This window comes from Syzygium oleosum, unplaced genomic scaffold (assembly GCF_021117445.2).
Source record: "Syzygium oleosum isolate NSW1041296 unplaced genomic scaffold, Sole_v2.1 Sole_v2.01, whole genome shotgun sequence".
NCBI lineage: Eukaryota > Viridiplantae > Streptophyta > Magnoliopsida > Myrtales > Myrtaceae > Syzygium > Syzygium oleosum.
Window position 1 is genome coordinate 37,163,611 of NW_026607485.1, and position 22,478 is coordinate 37,186,088.

The 22,478-nt window shown below is 42.1% G+C and overlaps 1 pseudogene; it reads right to left on the bottom strand.

Annotated features, from left to right (window-relative positions):
• Nucleotides 1–101: 101 nt before the first annotated feature.
• Nucleotides 102–20,232, bottom strand: LOC115682355 (UPF0481 protein At3g47200-like; annotated as a pseudogene).
• Between the last annotated feature and the right edge of the window lie 2,246 nt (nucleotides 20,233–22,478).

The following is a 22,478-nucleotide window of genomic DNA, read 5'->3' on the forward strand; positions in this document are numbered from 1 at the left end:
TATTTTGGAAATCTGCCTCCAATAAACGGGATTAACCGAAGAATCCCATAGTCATGTAAGTACAATAGAAATCTCGCAAAATTAACAACAACATTGCTGTCATAACAGGGTGAAACTCTAATTAATGTAAAAATACTGTTCAATGTAGAAATAATCTAATATATTCCTTTAAACACGTGGTAAGTCCTCATTGGAAAACCAATACAATACTAGTGGCTATAGAACACAAAGTAAATGGTCCAAGGGAAAAAATTTAAGCAAACATGGATCAATCTTTTTTGTCCTTTCCGTAAGAAAGAACAGCAAATACTGTTTGTGCGATAGTGAGAAGGAGCAACATGGCAGCTGGGAAAATGGACAACAAAGCCCAAGGGCTATGCAAATATTCGGGAAAAGTTTCAAAAAATTCCTAAATCTTTTGCATTTGTGCCAATTTAGTCTTAAATCTTTTTTTGATGTCAATTCAGTTATAAATCTTTTGCATTAGTGTCAATTTAGTCATAAACCTTTTGTATTTGTGCCAATTCAGTTCTAAACCTTTTGTTTTTGTGCCAATTCATTTCTTCCAGCCAATTTTGGTTGGATTTTGCTGACGTGGATGTTGACCGGCCACCAGCGCTGACTTGGACTACTTTTAATAATATTTTAATTTTTTTTTCTTTTTTTCTTTTTTTTTCCTCCCCTCCCCCCTTCCACTAGCCGGTCGCTTGACCAGCGACCGGCCACTAGTGAGGCTCGCCCTCGCCGGATGGCCGCGAGGGCGGCCTCACGCTGGGCGAGCGAGGCTCGAGCCCTCGCCAGAGGCCTTCGACCTCGTGGCCTCCGGCGAGGTTAGCCCTCGCCTAGACACAAGCGAGGCTCGAGCCCTTGCCAGAGGCCTTGAGGTCGAAGGCCTTTAGCAAGGGCTCAAGCCTCACCGGCGGTTGGGCGAGGCCCGACCTCGCCGGATCTGGTGAGGTCCAATCTCGCCTAGAAATGGCGAGGCTCGCCTTCACCGTCGCTAGCGAGGGTGAGCCTCGCCAATGGTCGGTGAGGTCGACCTCGCCAGTGGCCAACAAGGTCAACCTCGCCGGCCTCTAGCCTCTGGCCGGTCGCCGGTCCAGCGATCGGTTATAGGAAGGAGGGAGGGGAGGGGAGGGGGAAAAAAAAACAAATATTAAAATATTATTAAAAGTTGTCCACGTCATCAACGGTGACCGGCTGGGTTGCGTCCACGTCAGCAAAATCTGGTCAAAATTGGCTAGAAGGACTGAATTGGCACAAAGACAAAAGGTTTAGGATTGAATTGGCACCAATGCAAAAGGTTTACAACTAAATTGGCACCAAAAAAAGGTTTAGGACTAAATCGGCACCAATGCCAAAGGTTTAGGACTGAATTGACACCAAAAAAAGGTTTACAAATAAATTGGCAACAATGCAATAGGTTTAGGACTTTTTTGGCACTTTTCCCGCAAATATTCCCTCCTCAGTTTCGCCATCCAATTGTTCCTCTTCTTTTTGCAGTGCGCATTCACTTTGTGGAAGATATGATCATAGTAGAAATTGGATAGAGTGACGTAGTCACCCATCTTGTTGAACATCTGCGCAACCACCTCGTCATCGCCCCAGTAGTTCTGGATAATCCCTTCACGGCAGAGCCGCTCGACGTCCTTTGAAGAATTTATGAGGCAATCGATGAATGTCACGTAATCCGTAAAGTAGTTGATGTCTCTGCCTTGACGGTGCTGCTCGTATGTGATTAGGTTTCGGAATAGCGACTCGGTGTGGTCCTGTACCGTGAAGATAGGTATCTTGAGTATCTCATTCTTGAATTTGATGTCCATCGGGTTGCGCCCTCGCCCTTGCGCCGCCTTAAGCCTGACGCCGGACTCCCTGAGCTCTGTTACGAATGACATGAACACGAATTTCTCTTCCGCAGCAGGGTTCTACCGGGTGTGTTAGGCATGCCAGAAGTCCAACGCGTGTGCATTAGATTCAGAAGATGTTTGCTCTCGCAAAGTGTCGGATATTGGCTTGAGTCCTTTGATTCGAAATCGAAATACCTGGTGGCAAAATCGATGAGTTCGGAAGGCTCTTCCGGACCTTTTGTCAAGTCATATAGTTTGTTCAAGACGAAAAATGGGATTTGGTTCTCGAGCAGCAGTACATTGCGCTGGAGGCAGAATCGTATCCAATCTGCTTCCATAACCGGGCGTTGACACATAAATTTTGGTGACCTATTTAGTCGTTCATTGCATAAAAAATTAGGAGTCGATCCCGACCCCTAGCAAAAATAATAATTAAACTGCATATAGATTTTAAGAGCATTTATAGTAATAGGCTCATTTAGTTGCATTTGCATGGGATCAGCGGCGGATGGACTTAAGTGAATGGTTTTTAGCTTAATTGAATTAAATGGACTCAGCCCAAAAGATTAAATGTTTGTCCAAGCCCATTGAATACATATATGGCCGAAATTTGCATTATAGAGCAAGTTGGAATAATTGAATTATCGAATTATTAAATAGTATACTTGGAGGATAGTTCATATTATTCTATGAATATTCAACTAGAGGAAATAATTAGAAAATTGCCTAAGTTGAGTATCGGAATTAGGAAATAATATATCTTGGCTCTTGCAAATAATTCTGGCTAATTCTTATAAATAGATGTGTCAGAGTTTATAATGGGGGTGTTGACACCCAAAATTACCCCTGGTGGGAGCAAGCCAATTGCAAGTCACAAAAGACGTAAAACACGGCCCACATAGCATGAATCCGGAGAAAGGCCGTGAGTCAAGCCCAAAGGCATCGGAAAGATTTGGAGTAGTTATCCATAGGACACGTCATAGAAGTGTCGACAGGTTGACAAGTTCAAAATCACGAGCCTTGCACATGACATCGACAAGTCCAAGATCACGAGTCTTGCACGTGACGTCGACAAGTCCAAGGTCACGAGCTTTGCATGTGATGTCGATGAGTCTGAGATCATGAATTAAGCATGTGGTGTTACATGGTAAAGAAATTCATTTCCACGTGTCGAAAGGTAAAGACATGACCGTGGGCGTGAAGATCAAGGAAGCTAAATAGTGAAACGTGGGAAACAGCAGGAAATAAGGAGACACATGGAAGAAAATCAGCTATTACGTGATACCCAAGGAATGTAAGCAACATCGACAAGTCAGGAAACGGTTAAAGTGCGAAATGTAAGAAAGTGGAAAACAACTTTTAAGGAGAAGTAGCCGATCGACAGTTATTAGGCTGCTCTATAAATACTCAAGGATTTCCGACGTAGAGGGGACACTCCGAACAAGACAACAAACCTCTTATCTATCTTTATTTTTGGCACAATAGGAGTAGTAGTAGTTACAGCTTTTAAATTTCACGTTGTAGATTCAATTCCGACGCGAGTCTTTATCAAGTCCAGCATTATTGATTAAATTCCAATGCTGTGCTACCAATTCAACGTCATCGATTAGATTTTGGCGTTGTGCTTGGAATATAGTTATTGATTGGATTCCAGCTATATTCTCTCAGGTCACGTCATTGATTAGATTCTGGCATACCTGGAATTGCAATGTTGTGTACTGGTTGTGTCGTTGATTGGATTCGGACATAACTTGGTCTTGGCATTTGCAAGTTGTCATCCTATTGTTAGTATTGTTGAGTTGGGTGTATTATCGAGTTAAGTTGTAAGGCACAAGTTGGTTTTAATAGACGCATTTGACATTCTCTATCCGAGCTTGATTCAAGAATCTAGTCTCCTCTAATAAAATCCGAAACGCAGCGTTCGGTGAAAGATTTTCGACCGGATAAAACTGGCGAAACATCTTTTTGGCACGCCCAGTGGGACCCCTATTGAGTTAAGTGGAGAGAGTGCTATGCCACGCACCCGAAGTCGGACCAACTCGGATAATACTATTGACGAGTAAGCTGCATCGATCGCGGAAGATAATATCCATGCTGAGACATCATCCGCTCAACTTCTTCATAACGAGGTTGCTAACCAATCTCGAGAGGAGGTCATAGATATGTCGAGGCAGCGCGTTGAAGATAGAAGGCAAACTGAGCTCACACCAATTGCACTTTCTACTATGAGGCAGACTATTGAGGAAACTCAGAATGAGTTTGCTGATTATGTGGTAAGGCGTATGACTGATGTGGTTAGGCCTTTGATCATCAACACTTATCATGAATATACTCAAGATCAATATGGAGAGTCCATTGCGCCGGCCCAATCGAGAATAGGATCTCCATCAACATTGGGAGGTCCTATAGTACAATTTGGGACGATAATCCAAGGCACATTGACGATCCCGGCCATTCGAATATTATCGAGGGGAGAAACCTTGCCAGTAGCACCTAGTGAGGGGTTTCCTTAGGCTAACGTGGGCCCAAATGGAGGGGTTGCTCGACAGACGATGATCGATGAGAACTTTCAAGGAGGACATCAAGTTACTCAGGTGCAAGGTCCTCCTGTGATCCAGGTAAATCCTCCACCTGTAGTCTTGGATATTCAAAATCCTGTAGCGCCTTTGCCTAGGGGGCAAGAACAGCTCCAACAAATAAACAACCAACCACAACGTCAGGCACCTCAACCTGCAGTGCCTAACGTAAATCAGCATATTCCACCTCCTATGGTCCAAATGTTCAAGTCCAGCTACCATTGCCAGCACAGTTAAACCCACCAGTTAATCCCTTATGATTGCTCATAACGTACCACAGATCATGCAGCCACAATCTCAACAACGGCCACAGTTACCACAGCAGCCATTCTACCAATTACCTAACCAAAATCTAAATCAGCCATTACCACCTAATTATGTTGTAGCTCCTACGCCCGCCGTGGGTCAAGTAAGAAATCAATTGGTAATGGATCCTGTGATGAGGGGATATGGTCATGATATGGGATACTTCCCGAATGTCTATAGAGATCCATATCCTGACTGGATGGATACCATACCATATCCAAGAGGTTTTAAAATGCCAGAGTTTACATTATTCACCGGAAAGGAAGATCAGTCCACTTTTGAACATGTTAATTGTTTTCTAGCGCAATGCGGCTATGCAGCTCATGCTAATTATTGGAAATTGAGGTTATTTCCCTTATCTTTGTCGAAAATCGCGTTTACCTGTTATATTGCTTTACCTGCAAATTCAGTTACATCATGGGAACAGATGGAAAGATTATTTCATTGTCAATTTCAAAGAGTTGTGTCGGATTTGTCGGTAGCTGATCTCTCGACTATGAAACAGTTAGCCAATGAATATGTCGATCAGTTCATTTCCAAATTTAAAAGGGCAAGGAATAAATGCCTAGTCCCTTTACCTGAGAGGACTTTTGCGGACCTCGCTTTTAACAAACTAAAGTTTGAAATCTAAGAAAGGATGGTTGGACAACCTTATTCAGATCTTTTTAGTTATCAACCATAGCTACTAAGCATGAAAGCCTCCTTCAGAAAAAAGACAAAAGGTATGGTCGACGAAGTGAAGTTCGTTGGGCTGATGCTGTCGAGAGTGAGGATGAAACTGAATCAGCAGATATAGCAGATGTGGCTCTCGCTAAAATGGTGAATAATAAGCCATATATCTGGCAAGTTTTTAAGCCGGCAAGAGTTATAGAAAAATCCAACCTCGTGACCAAGGCTAAGGAACACATTTTTTATTCTTTCGATATTAATAAGACAGAAGAAATATTTGACTTGTTGTTAGCTGATGGACAGATCAAACTCACGGAGGGTCAAGTTTTACCTACCAAATAGGAATTGGCGGGAAAAAAGTATTGTAAATGGCATCATTCATGGAGCCATGCCACCAACGACTGCCTGGTCTTTAAAAGAAATGTCCAAGAAGTGATCAAGCAGGGGAAGATAAAATTCGCGGAGGGCAAAAGTAAATCCCCAATGGAAGTTGATGTCGATCCTTTTCCTGTAATGACAGGGATGGTGTCATTGAAGACGAAGCCAAGGGGGCATCAGCCATATCGTTTTTACGAAAGGTGTAAACGGTTGTTGGAACGGGACAAACATTATTCTAGCAGTCGAAGATGTCCGCCCAATGAAGTTGTCGACGAATTCTGCGATTTGGCTCTCACCGACTCATATGATGAACAAACACCTTCTAAAAGTGTCAATCGTCATAGGAGCCGTCGAGACCACAATAAGGCCATTAAATCATTCAAGCAGAGGTACGAAGAAGGTGATCCGACCATTGGTACTTTGAGAGAATCTAGTGGTAACTTTGATTACTATGCTAGTTATGCTCCACCACCTTCGTATAATGGGAAGATTGAGCCAAGTGGATGGAGCCCTAATTTCACTGATCGAGGAGATCTCCACACAGACCCACATTCACCACGTCGACAAACTCTAAAAGTACCGAGAGACCCACTAGTGGGTCATGGTATGAGGCCCGCAGAACTCAAAATCGCAGCTCAAATCTGACACGGACTTAAAAAAAGAGAATGCAGAGGAAAAGAAAAGAGTATCAACTCCAACAACAAGTGAGTCAAGTTCACATCAAGCAGGTTAAGCCAACCCTGATCGCAGTACAAGAGGTCAAGCCAAAGTTCCCCAAGCGTGGAAATTTAGTCTGGAAAAGAAAACTAGAAAACCAAGCATCGACATCTGGTCGACATCAGCAATTTTCACCAAAGCAAGATGCTGAGCTTGCCTAGAGTGAACCGCAACAGTTGTTGAGGTCAGTCTCGTCACTAAGTTCTTGCATGGTTCAAGTATGCCTTCCATCGAACCTCCGGGTTATGACGGTGGAGCCAGATCATCTTGCAGAAGTCACAATGGATGAGAAAGAAAGAACAGAATTTCACTTTGATATAGAGGAAGTGGTTGAATTTGAGAAACCTCCACCTAAGGGGTCAAACCACTTAAGGGCTCTGAATATCAACGCAAAGGTTAATGGCCGACCTGTGTCTCGAGTGTTAGTGGACGGGGGATCCACACTGAATCTCATCCCATATCGTTTCTATAAGAAATTGGGAAGGCGCGACGAGGAGATTATCCCATCGAACATCTAATTGTCTGACTTTGCTGGAGAAGTCTCATAGGTTAAAGGAATTTTCATCGCTGACTTAACCGTTGGCACCAAAACTTCCAAGACGTCCTTTTGTGTGGTTGATGCAAATAGGTCTTACAATTTATTATTGGGCCGAGATTGGATCTATAGTAATCAGTGCGTACCGTCGACTCTCCATCAGATGATAGCATTTTGGAATGGGGATAAGGTAGAATACGTTAAAGCAAACACCAAGTCACAAACAACCTACGCACATGCATCTCCAATTCATCAGTTGGTACCAGAAGACAATATATACATTAGTAAACCACCTCTCGTTGATCCCAATAGTATTGCATTCTGCCGTTTCGATAAAGGGATCATTGAGTGGGTCCCGAAGAGTCAACTGGCGGGGCAATTAAATAAGGTTGTGCATGGAGAACCTTACGTTGTCAAAAGACCTCATTGAGAGGTACTAGGCCTATCGGGCCTAGCTCGCAAAGCAATCCACAGAAGCTGTCGATGGAATCCTTGAATTTGAAGAGTCACCCATAAAAGAGATTGGAAAGTCAATTAAAGCTCGAGACCCGTTACAGGAAGTGAACCTTGGGCTAAGCAATGAACATCGACCTATTTACGTAAGTTCGTTGATCGATGATGACTTCAAAGCCTAGTTGTTAAGACTCTTGAAGAAGTATAGGGATTGTTTTGCCTGGGACTATAGAGAAATGCCAGGATTAAGCAGAGACGTCGTCGAACATCAACTGCCCATAAAAAAGGGGTTCAAGCCTCATAAACAGCCGCCCAGACGATTCGCCCGGAGGTTATCCTTAAAATAAAAAAAGAAGTGGAGCAATTACTAGTGGCTGGATTTATTAGGACGGTGTGGTACGTCAAATGGTTATCTAATGTAGTTCCGGTAAAAAAAAAAAGAATGGAAGGTTACGTGTCTGCATCGACTTCCGAGATTTAAATGTAGTCACATCTAATATTGAGTACTAGATGCCAATCGTGGATATGTTAGTTGATTCGGCTTCTGGGAACCAAATCATGTCATTAATGAATGGTCATTCAAGCTACAATCAAATATTCATCGCTAAAGAGGATGTCCATAAAACTGCATTCAGGTGCCTTGGGGCTATTGGCACTTTTGAATGGCTAGTTACGCCATTTGGATTAAAGAATGTAGGGGCAACTTACCAGAGAGCCATGAACTTCATCTTTCATGACATGATTGGGGACTTTATGGAAGTCTACATCGATGATATTATTGTCAAATCGAACCAGGTATGCCATTTAAATCATTTGGAACAAGCTTTTATTAGGATGCAAAAATTTGACTTGAAAATGAATCGGTTAAAATGTGCTTTTGGAGTAAGGGCTGGTAACTTCTTAGGGTTCCTGGTTAATCAAAGGGAAATTGAAATTGATAAGAATAAAGCTAAGGCCATTTTAGAATTGCCGGCCCCCACAACCAAAAAGCAACTTTAGATGATTTTAGGGAAGATAAATTTCTTGCGTCGATTCATCGCTAACCTGTCAGGAAAGATTGAGGTGTTTTTCCCATTATTGAAGTTGAAGAATCAAGAAGAGTTCGTATGGAAAGAGAAACATCAACATGCTTTTGACCAGGTCAAGCGGTACTTGGTTAATCCACCAATATTGATGTCGTCGAGAGCGAGTCAACCCTTGAAATTGTACCTGGCCGCTACCAATACTACCATCGGATGTATGCTGGCACAGGAGAATAATGAAGGCAAAGAGCAAGCAGTATATTATTTGAGTCGGATGTTGAATGATTCTAAAACAAGATATACTGCAATTGAGAAGCTATGCTTGTCATTATATTATGCATGTACAAAATTACGTCATTATATGCTGCCGACTACGGTACATGTGATATGTAAAACAGACGTGATTAAGTACATGTTAACTCGGCCTATTGTTAAAGGCCGAATTACCAAATGGGCGTTTGCTTTGACTAAAATAAATTTGATCTATGTTCCGCTTAAAGCAATAAAAGGACAAGCCATAGCATATTTCATTACGGAATATCCTGGAGCACGAGATGAAAATAGTGAGGGATACGCTCAAGTGGTCCCATGGCAGCTTTACTTTGATGGATCCAGTACCCCTAGGTCTGCTAGGACTGGGATCATGATAATATCCCCTCATGGACAGAAAACGAAACTTATGTTCAAGATGAATTTCGTGTGCTCCAATAATTAGGCCGAATATGAGGCCTTAATTGTTGGCCTAAACATCATGACCAACATAAAAATACGTTTCGTCAAAGTCATAGGGGATTCTCAATTGGTGATAAGGCAATTGTCTAGGGAATACCAATGTCTTAATGAGATTATTATATCCTATTATTCACTGGCCAAAGAGCTCCTAGAATGCTTTGACAACTTGGAGCTGGTCCATATTAAAAGAGAAGATAACATGGAGGCCAATGACTTAGCACAAATAGCTTCCGATTACAAAATATCAAAAGAGCTTGCTGACCGTATTATTACTCAGACCAAGGTTCTACCATCGATGAACAACAGAATCATATTTACCCAATCGACGAAAACCCTTGTCGACAACGCGACTGTCGACGAAGTAGTAACTCAAGATTGAAGAACTCCATTTATAGAGTATCTCAACAACCCAGTTTCTAGTGATAAAAATTTCAAAAGAAAAGCCTTTAATTATATGATGATTAGAGAGGAGTTATATCACAAGACTGTGAACAGGTTATTGCTCAAATATTTGGGACAGCAAGAGTCTGTGATAGCAATGGCCGAAGTTCATGAAGGCATATGTGGAGCTCATCAATCAAGCATAAAAATGAAATGGTTGCTCCGTCGACATGGTTACTTCTTGCCAACTATCACTCAAGACTGCATAAGTTATGCTAAGGGATGCGAAGCTTGTCAAAGGCATAATCCCATTCAGCATGTTCCTGCGGCCGTAATGAAACCTATATTCAAACCTTAGCCATTTGGAGGCTAGGTGATGGATATAATAGGAAAAATTTATCCCCCTTCGTCGAGGAAACATAGCTTCATTTTGGTTGCCACCGACTATTTTACCAAGTGGGTTGAAGCGGCTTCGTACAAGAATATAACACAAAAGACAGCAAAGAGCTCTGATGAGCCCATATTCAACAGGATCTATAGAAAGACAGCTTAGTGACAAAGCCTCCTCTATTTTCTCCATCTTCCAGATGACCGACATCTCTTGTTTCATCCTTTGGTACCACCAAGAGAATTGCTCGTCATAGCATGGATACGAGTTGAAACGAGAATTTGGTGACGCCCAAGTCGAGATGTTAAGTTAGGTTTGACTTATGGGAAGAACATCCTTATAATAATGTGGAAAATGCCCGGTAAAGATGGATGGCGGAGGTGTTGATTTGAGATGCGGGCCTAGGGTCATATGACGAGCTTCCGCATCATAATCCATAAAGGATATGGAGAGACGCCCTTGTCGTTCAAAATTCTAAAGGTTCTCAAAACAATACAGGCAAAGAATAGCTTGAGTATTGATTGGGGAAAAAGAAAAGTTAGCCATTGTGATGGGCCGAATGATGAAGCTCGACGACGGCTACCATGTGTTTATACTAGTCTATTTGGTCGATGAGTTAGGCCCATTAACTGACAACGTACACATGAACGAAGGCGCAAGGCTCGAGATCCATTATCAAAGTTGGTTATGAGTCGTGGCATACGTGGACATCCAAGGAAAAATAAAAAGTATTTTATTGAGGAGAAGGAGGTCTGCCGAATAAAAAATCGTGAACCCCTCGTTGGAGCAAGAGTAATTGAGATTCTAATCTACTCATCTCTGAGATACATGCGTTTCTACTTTGACGATGTTCCACTACAAGATTCAACACTCGCATATGCTCCTTTTGTTTCAAGCCCTTCAAAACGCCGACGTGATGGCGCAATTCTTGTTCGACCTCTGCCTGCTGACAGAGCTTTATCTCCCGCCGTCGACGAGTCTCTTCGAGGGCTGCAGCAAGACGTCTTTCTTTTTCAACAAGGACACCTATTTCATCTGTAATAACCCGAAGAGACTCGCGACGGGTGTTTACCTCCTCACTAGCCTCCTTCATAATATCAGCTGGCTCTTCATGTATTTCTGCAAGAATGGCCATCTCTTGTACTTGGCCCAGGAGTTATGAATATTTATTGAACATAGTCTAGAATTTCTGGGAGAAAGTCTTGAGTCGCTCCCTGAGTGCTGAAGGAAGAATAAATCCAATTTCAACATTTTCATTTCCAAGGCAATCAATGAGGAGTTTGAATTGCTATAAGGTTGTAGCATCATACAACATCCTTGCAAGTCCTCCTATAGAGAAGTCCAAAAAGCGCGTCAGCTCCATCTTCTTCTTGATTATAACCAGTTTTAATTGGCCAGAGTGAGGTGACAAGTCGTATGGATTAAACGCCAAAACAAATTCAGCTTCGTCTATGGTGTGCATTGCCTTGCCCAGGTATGCGGCAGATGAAGTGGCCGACTGATGGTCAGGCAAAGGAGTTGATGAGACAGGCATCGACGATGAGGCCTCGGCAGGATTAGTTGTGGAAGTCGAGGCTACGAGCATTGGAGTGAGCGTCGATGGTGAGGCTGTGGAAGGATTGACCACAGTGGCTAGAGTAGTGGTCCGTTGGACCATGACACTTGTCGATGGACCACATGCTATAAAACCAGAATGATATCTCAGTATCAAGGTTAGATAAGAATTGAAGACAAAGTAATGTTTGAAAGATGTGTACCTATCTCAGGCATAGCTGTCTTGCGTCCAGTCATATTAAGAGCTACAGTGGTTTCTATAGTGGAGTCAAGAATTGGAGTAGTTTGGACAAGTGGAGGAGTATGAACAATTGTTGGTTCAACTGAAAAGAAAAGGAGAATAAATAAATCAAATAAACTAGATAAGCTGAAAGCGCCAGTCAAAACAAAAGCTTACTAGGGGTTACAATAGTGGATGAACTAGATTGGATGGTGAGTCGTGCCGGAGATGCTGTTGATCTGGTAATAGAGGGGCCGAAGATACCAAGTCGGCTAGGGCTAGTGTTGTGCTGGAAATGTCAGTCGATGAAATTGAAATGTTGCTGACCCGCTTGACAGAATGAAGACCAATTGATGCCAAGACAGTGATAGGATCCTGGATCCTGGGAACAGAGATGCTATCTCTTTGACTCTTATCAAAAGAAGTAAGGAGTTCTGAAGAGACCACATTGTGTGCAGCCGGCTCAGTAGATGGCTCGACAGATAAAGTTCTAGACTTCTTTCTTGGAGAAGGAGGAGAGGAACTCTTCCTCTCTTTTTTTCAACAATGATACAATTTCTTCCAACGTCTCTTCTTCATTTAGTCCAGAGATGATGCGAAGGGGAGGAAGACCTTATAAGTAACAAACCAATATAAAGGAAAGAATAAAGTGGGCTGACACAGAGGAAGAAAGATAGAGGCTTACCATCAGTAGGATTTTCAGCAGCATCGACACCCTCTGTGTTAGAATCCTCTTCTGTTTCTGAGTTAAAGAATGGGAGAGTTAGAAGATGCACCGGATTGAAACAGAAAAGGAATGTAAAGTGCTGGTGCCCATACCTTGGGTAATCGACTTCTTAGAGCCATTCCGCTTCACACGATCAATCGCGGACTAGAGGGCCTCTTCGTATGCACTTTCAAATGCAAAGGAATACCACCAAGTTTTCCATTTAGCAAGGTGTCCTAGATGGGCTTTGAAACCATTAGGGAGGTTTGCACTGTAATGGGTGCGTATTGTGTTGGCAATTTCAATACAACAGAGAAGTGGACTTCGATTCTTGAGGGAGTATTCTTTCTTCTTGGTTCCTTCCGAGAAGCCCATTGAATAAGAAATTGGCATGGGAATTGCTTGCCAGAGTCCAAATTGCCTAGCACAATATTGTGGAAAATATACCTCAAACCCAGGATAGAATCGATCCTTTAATGAAGTCCATATGGGAAGATCTACTGTAGACAAGGCACAAATTTAGAAAGGCCTGTAGAAGTTGAATCGAGCCGGATCGAATAAATAATCAAATTCTCCATAGCCATATTTAAAGAAAATGACTTGGTCATGGTTCAATTCAAGAAAGGCTAGAAGATAGAAGATAAAAGGAGGCGCTTCAGAAGCAATATGTCGAGAGGCACGGCTCAGCAATCGACAGCCCAGAGGTAAAGGTAAAGGTCTTCATACCCTTGCAGAGACAGATGGGGAAGATGACGATCACCTCTACTAAAAAGAAAAGGGAAATACAGAGCCATCCATGCCTGAAGTATCCAAAAAGCACCCGCGATGGTTCCAGAATCCCCAAACTTCATTGCCCGAGAGGCGTGAGTAAAGCCTCTGTACAAAACTGCAAGAACAAGATAGGCCAATGCGAGGCGTTTTCCCGTGGCTAAGGCTGCGGCAATTTGCAGATAGTCTTTGCAAACTTTAAGAGCAGGACTAAAGAACACATATTTTGATAGCCAAAAAAGCAAGAAAAGAAGACACTCGTCCTGGGTAATCGGACATGAAGTTCGGTAAAATTAAGATAAAAAATTGCTGTATGCCAGAACATCCTCAGAAATGATTGGAGTGGGCAGTACAGGCAAATCCTCGACAGCATGATCGACCAATTCAAAACCCACTATAGCAAATACATCGAGCATAGTGATGGACATGCGTCCCCAAGGGAAAAAGAAGCAATTGCTAAAAGAAGACCAGAAAGTGATGGTGGAGCCCAATAGCCCGCGTTTCAAGTCATAAGATGACATACTGACCTTGAGAGCAACGTTAATCCCAGCAGCCGTCCATAAAAGTTGAGTTTCTTGATCGGCCTTCAAGCGAATAAACCATATGTGAAAATCCTCTTCGTAAGAAGGGAAACTTCGAAATCGAGAAGACCCGGTAGACCATACATCCGTGATGGAAAAATGTTGCAGTGCCAAAGTCTCACTGTGCTTATACGGGAAATGGAATTGGAGATTCACGGAAATATTAAAATGGTCTATGAAACTGGGACTTAGGGAGAAACAGTTGACTTCATCCTCGACAGCTTTCAATAGAAGGAAAGAACAATTATCAACGCGCGGGTCTTCTTTGAACTTGTCAAAAGCTGCGATGTAATCGCCAGCAGAATATTCAGACTTTTTGGATGCCATGAGAAATGATGGATCAAGATCGGAAAAGGTTCAAGAAGGGATTTTTAGGGTTTAAGGAAGAAGACACAACGATGAAACGAAGCTCTTGCAAAAATACAGGATAAAGAAGACGATTCGAAAAGCCGCGACTATTTGAAGAAAATACAAGGTGACGTGTCCAAAGAATATTGGATGAAAAATTCATATTGGCTGCTCGAAAGGACGTCAGGGGATAGAAAGGCATGATCATCGCCTAGGGATTCGTACACGGACAAGGTATATCTTTAAAAGAAATAAATTCAAATTTATTCCTTTTAAAATGGGACATATGTTGACACCCAAAATTGCCCCTGGTGAGAGCGGGCCGATTGCAAGTCACAAAGGACGTAAAACACAGCCCACATAGCATGAATCCGGAGAAAGGCTGTGAGTCAGGCCCAGAGGTATCGGAAAGATTTGGAGTAGTTATCGACATGACACGTCATAGAAGTGTCGACAGGTTGATAAGTCCAAAATCACGAGCCTTGCACATGACGTCGATAAGTCCAAGATCACGAGCCTTGCACGTGACGTCGACAAGTCCAAGATCACGAGCTTTGCATGTGATGTCGATGAGTCTAAGATCATGATTTAAGCACGTGGTGTTACATGGTAAAGAAATTAATTTCCACGTGTCGAAAGGTAAAGACATGACCGTAGGCGTGAAAATCAAGGAAGCTAAATAGTGAAATGTGGGAAACAGCAAGAAATAAGGAGACACGTGGAAGAAAATCGGCTATTACGTGATGCCCAAGGAGCGTAAGCAACATCGACAAGTCAGGAAACGGTTAAAGTGCGAAATGTAAGGAAGTGGAAAACAACTTTTAAGGAGAAGTAGCTGATCGACAGTTATCAAGCTGCTCTATAAATACTCAAGGATTTCCGACGTAGAGAGGACACTCCGAACAAGACAACAAACCTCTTATCTATCTTTATTTTCGACACAATAGGAGTAGTAGTAATTACAGCTTTTAGATTCCACGTCGTAGATTCAATTCCGGCGCGAGTCTTTATCAGATCCAGCATTGTTGATTAAATTCCAATGCTGTGTCACCAGTTCAATATCGTCGATTAGATTCCGGCGTTGTGCTTGGAATATAGCTGTTGATTGGATTCCAGCCATATTCTCTCAGGTCACATCATTGATTAGATTCTGGCGTACCTGGAATTGCAATGTTGTGTACTGGTTGTGTCGTTGATTGGATTCCGACATAGCTTGGTCTTGGCATTTGCAAGTTGTCATCCTATTGTTAGTATTGTTGAGTTGGGTGTATTATCGAGTTAAGTTGTAAGGCACAAGTTGGGTTTAATAGACGCATTTGACATTCTCTGTCCGAGCTTGATTCAAGACCCTAGTCTCCTCTAATAAAATCCGAAAGGCAGAGTTCGGTGAAAGATTTTCGGCAGGATAAAACCGGCGAAACAGGGGGGAAGCCACAAAATTTGACATACACGACAGAAAAGAGAGAAGGGAAATCGCGATAGATGGCCATAATAGAGAGGAAAACATGGCAGTGACCCTGAAGATTGAAGATGGTGATCTAACATTAATGGGCAAAAGGACACTAGAAGTGCCATAAGTTGTGTACGGAGATTACTTTGGTGCCATAACTTTTTTTCAGATCACTTTGGTGCCAACTTTTTTGAAAAACGATCACTTTAGTGCCAATGCTGACATGGCCATCAGAAATCTAACGTGGCTCTTTTTTTATTAATTTTCGATGCTGACATGGCTCACCGGAAATCTGACGTGGCTCGCTGGAAATCTGACGTGGCTCTTTTTTTGGCCGGAATTTTGGCCGGAGTCACTAAAGTGATCTCGTTTCCTCCGACTTGGCACCAAAGTGATCAAAAAAAAAGTTATGGCACCAAAGTGATCTCCGTACACAATTTATGGCACTTATAGTGTCATTTTGCCAACATTAATGTGTGTGGTCTTTCTTGTGAGTGCGATTTGACTTGGTCAAGCATCCACTTACGGTCAAATTCAAGACGCTCACTTGGAGGATTTTCGTGTCCCTCGCACGACATGGGTGAAGAACAGACACTCCTGCGTGCTTGGCGCTGCCATCTCGCCATTGGACCTTGCACTCACGCTACTGCTACGTTAGTTTCGGCAACGCAACTTCAACGCCGCCGACGCTCGCTGACTTCATCACCACGAGTCCCTTGATTTGTCGACAAACGGCGGAGTTGCTGTCCACATTGCAAGGCTTCCTGCACCGCAACACCCACCTGCACCGAGACGCCGCCCGCTGCCAAGCCGAGTCCCACCGCGAGCTGCTCCTCTTCAAGCCAATCCAAGGCTTGGAATTTCTCTAATTTGTAGGTTGCTCTAAGATTTTCCGTGAATCGAGGCAGCCACTGGAACGACCAGCAGCCACCGAGAAGTTGATCCCTGCGTCTCGAGCTGTACCACCGTAGTTCCTCCTCAGCTGAGAGTATTGCTGCCACGTTGCAAGTCACCATTGGCCATCCGTCCCATGCCATGAGCCACCATCGGACACCACTGCCGGCCACCATTGTTCGTGATCCATCATCCGAGCATCGTACGAATTTGGAAACCTTATTCGCAAGATTAGGTAAAATTTCATCTGAATTTGATTTGGATATTTTATTGCTTAATCTATGTTTATCAATATCTAACCTGCATATTTTGAGTGATAGACATATATCGATTAGGATTCATCTCCTTATCCGCAACACAATATAATCTTTTGATTCTATCTATAAGCCCTTAGATAGTATTATTAGATTGCGCGGTTAGAAAATTTATCTTAATCTTTGAGCCATAAGATTAAGATATCAATTCTACATTTGCGAAAATATCAAGTTGAGATAATGTTTCCAATTTTGAATTGTCGATATCTTTGGTGAATGATATTTTGCTTATCTTTGATTGTTTTCCTTATCTATAAAAATTACAAAAAGATTGCATGTCAGAAATAGGAGGTTAATTTAGATAACATTGCATGTTTAAAATAGTTTTTCTAAGATAGGATAGGGCTTAGGTCAAATTAATCCCCAAACTAGATTAGATAACTATTCATTTTAGATAGTTTAATTAGGGTATTTATTAAATTGAATTTTAATAAAAATACCAAAAACATTATGTGCATGTCATATAGTTTGGTTGTTAGGAAATCGCACGTCATATAGATTAGTCTTAATTTTAAAATAAAAGAAAACCCAAAAAAAAAAATATTAGATTGTTTTGGTGTGTTTATTTGCTTTACTTCCTTGAAACTTATTTGCTTGCTTTGTTAATTGATTTTTATTTTTAATGGATGTGTACTCGCATGATCACTACCTGCATGTTAGTAATCTAGCTTAAAATTAATCCAAGCTGTATGCATAAACGTTTTCAAGAAAATGAAATGGTACTGAAATGGCGTTAGAGTTATCTAACGTAATCAAGTCTCCGAACTCATTGAATATCTAGTTTATAGAAGTAAAGTAAATCTCCTAATACTTTATTTGGGTTTCTAATCGACCCGTCAAGAAATAGATTAGTGGCGATTCCAAACTAAAATGATTTGCATGTTAATAACTTTAACCATAAGTCGCGAATTAGCATGGGCTTGAGAAAGCCCGAACTAGGTTTAAACTTAGTAATCCATTAGCCAGGTGGTGCAACCCGAGGGTCGGTTGCGACACTGGGTCGTCTTTGTCTCTTAGTTCCTTCATACTGTACTTCCCGAACAACTCGACGAGGAAACAACCATCAATGAGCATCATCGCTAGGAACTTCTCTTGGGAAAGGTCAATGGTTTCCGCATAGCAATCACGCGTCTGCTGTTCCATTTCTTTCAGAATCGGCATATACCTGTTGACGCTCCCCTCGTTTCTCCTCTTAAGCAACCGCTGCACGTACCGCATTTTTTGTTCCTCCATAAATTTGAATTTTTCATTTCCATAGTGATAAGGCCCGATGACTAGCAGTTCCGGTTCATAGGCTTTCTCGTTTGCTTTGCGCAGTAGATGACGAACCCTAAATATAGTATGCTCTGGCGTGGTCGTAGGCACACCACAAAGCATATCATCAATGTAGATTAAGGCATGATCTCCCGTCCTGGATCGATCATTATTTCTAGCATACTGTATAGGTTACAACATAACATAATTAATGTGATGAGAAGCATGTGGTAAAGCAAGATCATGGTTTCTCATGTTCTTAAAATGGTCTTTAACATGCTTCCCTTTCATTAAACTGTATTTGTGGCTATACTTAATAGCTTAGCATGGTAATTAAACGTTATAATTGTTACCATAAGCTTATGTTGTGCAGATAAAATCATTTCTGGCTAGAGATCTCGTAAAGCTCACATATTGAACTGTGGCCCAGTATCTTTAGTGAATTTGAAAAAACAGTGAAGCAAAAATGGGGCAGCAGCAATCAATAACTGTGCGATAATTTATTTGGCAATCCTCTAAAGCAGCATTTAGAATTGAACATGTATACAAGGAGTAACCCTAGAGCAATAGAGTACTTTGTAGCTATTCTGCTTGTAACACCCCGGGTCTACACTGTGTAATATTATCCGCTTTGAGCCTCCCGCACTGGCGCGAACACATCACCATCCCAGCTACCGGCCTCCCTTAAGGCTTTGTTCTCAGCACAGCGGAAGCTTGTGTGAAACGCGTTACACATATATAAAATCCCGAACTTTAGAAGCCTGTCCAGGACTCCGCCTAGGTGATGTGGGACAAGAGAGGCTCCCCCTTCCCTGCGCACGTCCAAGGACTAAGGCGCGGACGCACCGCCATCCCTCCTCCTCGCGCTCCGCCGCTTGGCTTGGGCCGTCACACTCTCCACCCCTTACAGGCACAGCGCCCTTGCTGTGGGCCCACACGCGGTCAGGAGTTGCTGTGGGCCCACACGCGGTCAGGAGTCGGCTCTGATACCACCTGTAATACCCCGGGTCTACACTGTGTAATATTGTCCGCTTTGGATCCACTGACTCTCACCGCTTTAAAACGCGTTGTCTGGGGAAGATGCACAGCCGCACTGCCATCCCTCATCCCAGCCCAATATTGTCCTCTTTGGGCCTCCCACACTGGCACGAACGCATCGCCATCTCAGCTACGAGCCTCCCTCAAGGCTTTGTTCTCAGCACAGCGGAAGTTTGTGTGAAATGCGTTACACAGATATAGAACCCCGAACCTTATAAGCCTGTCCAGGACTCCCCCCTGGGCAATGTGGGACAAGAGAGGCTCCCCCTTCCCTGCGCACGTCCGAGGACTAAGGCGCGGACGCACCGCCATCCCTCCTCCTCGCGCTCCGCCGCTTGGCTTGGGCCGTCACACTGCTTAGTGAGGTGATGTAAGAGCTATTCTATCTATCCACCTTGATGATTGTTAGATACCATATAAATGATTGTTTTTTGGACATCTTTTTTTTTTAATCAAAGCATTTAAGGAGTTTTTGGGCTTGGGGAGGTAGGGGACACCACTGGCGGCCGCTGATTAATTGTTCGACACAAGTTTAGAAGCTATTTGAATCATTACCATTTAAGAAGGATGAACATCCGTCCTCCATAAGAAATAAGATGAAATTGATGCACAAGTGACTTGGTCCGGTCAACATGCGGCAGTTAATTTAATTTCGACACACTGAATAAGATTTAATGTGTATCATTTAAGTAAGTACTTGACCAAATGTGAATGGTATATGTAGTGCTCCTCACAAATTTCCCAGAATCCTGTTGATCTATCTAGACCTTGACATGGAGTTCAAAAGTAAGTGGTCACATCCTTCAACTTCAGTTTTGCTCAATGCATAATCAATTATCGCAACAGTCAAGGATCAGAGAAGGGAAGGGAAAATTCAGAAGACTTACTTAATTACGATGGTAAATTGATACACAAGTGAATTTGTCGGGTCAACACGCAGCAGTTAATGTAAATTCAATACACTGGATAAGATTTAATGTGTATCATTTTTTTAAGTACTTGAAAATGAGAATGGTATATGTAATGCTGCTCACAGACTTCCCAGGATCATGTTAATCAATGGACCAGAAGACTTACTTGATTACGATGGTGGTTGCTCATTCTTCTTGCCAGGCCAGACCTGCTATAACGATATAGGACTCAGTGCTTCTCTTTATATGGGATTGTGTCTCAGTGAAACGAGTATAGATAAAATGAGACTCCCACATATTCCAACCTTTTATACCAAACACGAACACGTTTTTCTTCGGCCAACCAAGAAAAAGAAACAGGCTTTCGTTCTCGTACTTCGACCTTTCTCTTGAATAATTGTTAAAATGGACGGTATTGCAATAAACCGAAAGTTAGTGGAACTTGATGGAGAGGCGAAGGGCTAAGAAAGACTTAAAAGGAAACATCAAAAATTGACTTTATGACAACAATACGTGAAGTCCTTGACAAGTTGCATTGTACTATTATCTCGATTGATGCGGTTGATTGGTGTGTGAAGGGATCTCTAAGTTAGGAATTAAAAGTTGCATGTTCAAATTCCACCAGTTGTATGTAAACTGCTCCGATTACTACAATAGATTGAAAGTTCGTGGAACTTGATGAAGAGGCAAAGGGCTAAGAAAGACTTGAAAGGAAACAACAAAAATTGACTTTATGAGAACGACGTATGAAGTCTTCCACAAGTTGCATTGTACTGAGTGAAAACCGACCATTTTACAAACTTAATTGAACATTTCGAAAGAGTCCTAGCTCAAGCTGCTAGCTAAATATCATAATTCCGATCGTGATGGAGATTACTTGGATACTTGTAACACAAGTAAATATAAAGATGCCGGTCTAATCCTCGATGGGCAATTGGTTGGCACGTAAGGAGATTTTTAAGTTGGAATTTGGAAGTCACATGATCAGATTCCACCAACTGCATGCAAACTATTATGGGCACTGCAACAAACTGAAAGTTCCTAGAACTTAATGAAGAGGCAAAGGGCTAAGAAAGACTTTAAAGGAGACGTCAAAAATTGACTTTACGAGAACGACGTATGAAGTCTTCCACAAGTTGCATTGTACTATGGGAAAACTGACCCATTTACAAAACTTAATGGAAATTTGGAAAGATTCCTACGTTCTAGCTATTGCGCAGATATTATAATTTCCTTCATGATGGAGACAACTTTTATATTGCAATAAGTGAAAGGGTAACGATGCCTGTCCAATCCTCTATATCGGCACATTTGATCGGCTCATCAGGAGATTTCCAAGTTAAAAATTGGAAGTCACATGTTCAGATTTTACCAATTACGTGTAAATTATTCTGGGTACTGTAATAAACTGAAAGTTCATTAAACTTGACGAAGAGGCAAAGGGCCAAGAAAGACTTCCAAGGAAACATCAAAATGGACTTTAGGAAAACGACATATGAAGTCTTCCACAAATTGCATTGTACCATGCAAAAACTGAACACTTTACAAACTGCATGGAAAATCTAGAAAGATTCTTACGTTCTAGCTGCTGGCTAGACCCTATAATTGCCTTCATGATGGAGACAACTCATTACACTTGCTGGCCCAATCCTGTGGATTGACACATTTGGTTGGGGGCTTAGTAGATTTCCAAGTTACGAAATGAAAGTCACATATTCAAATTTCAGCATGAAACTGCTCTGAATTAAGATCAACTATACAGGCAAAAGACCCGAACTTAATTGGTTCAAGAGCTCATAAAACGTTCCGATGGGCCTTCCACTAGTCGGCCTACTTGCGCTTGTCCACCTGTATTATCAAAAAATAAAAGAAAAAATAAAAGGTGTCGGCCATGGAAAAAATATATATAGTCAATATTTGAGATTTTTTTTAGTTTATTCTTTTAGATATGGGAGAGTCCAACGAAGCCTGCATGTCTAGGAGTTAGAGGGACGGTTATTTCTAGACCGACGGATTGGCAGGAAAGACGGAATTGGTAGTGTCGGCTTTGGGCTCATATCATTCATATCGTCCATTGCATTCCATCCTTAACCTGCCCCACCGGAGGGTTGAGACGGCTGCAAGTGCATGTTCATGGAACTTGAAGTGTAGAGAAGACTAAGAAGACTCGGAAAATATCAAAATTGACACTTGGGAAGTCTTTCCACAAGTTGCATTATGTAGTCCATAGTCGTGTGCGGAGAATTTTAGCCGCGCAGATTTCACATCAACAAAAATCATTCTGGAGAAGTATTAACATTTCAAAACAAAAAAGATAAATACATAAGTTACAAGATTTTCTTGCGGTGATTCGTATGAATGTAGTGAGAGGTATGCATAAGGCATATAGAGAAGCATGATTGGTAAACGGATAACCTGAAACGACCATATATACCT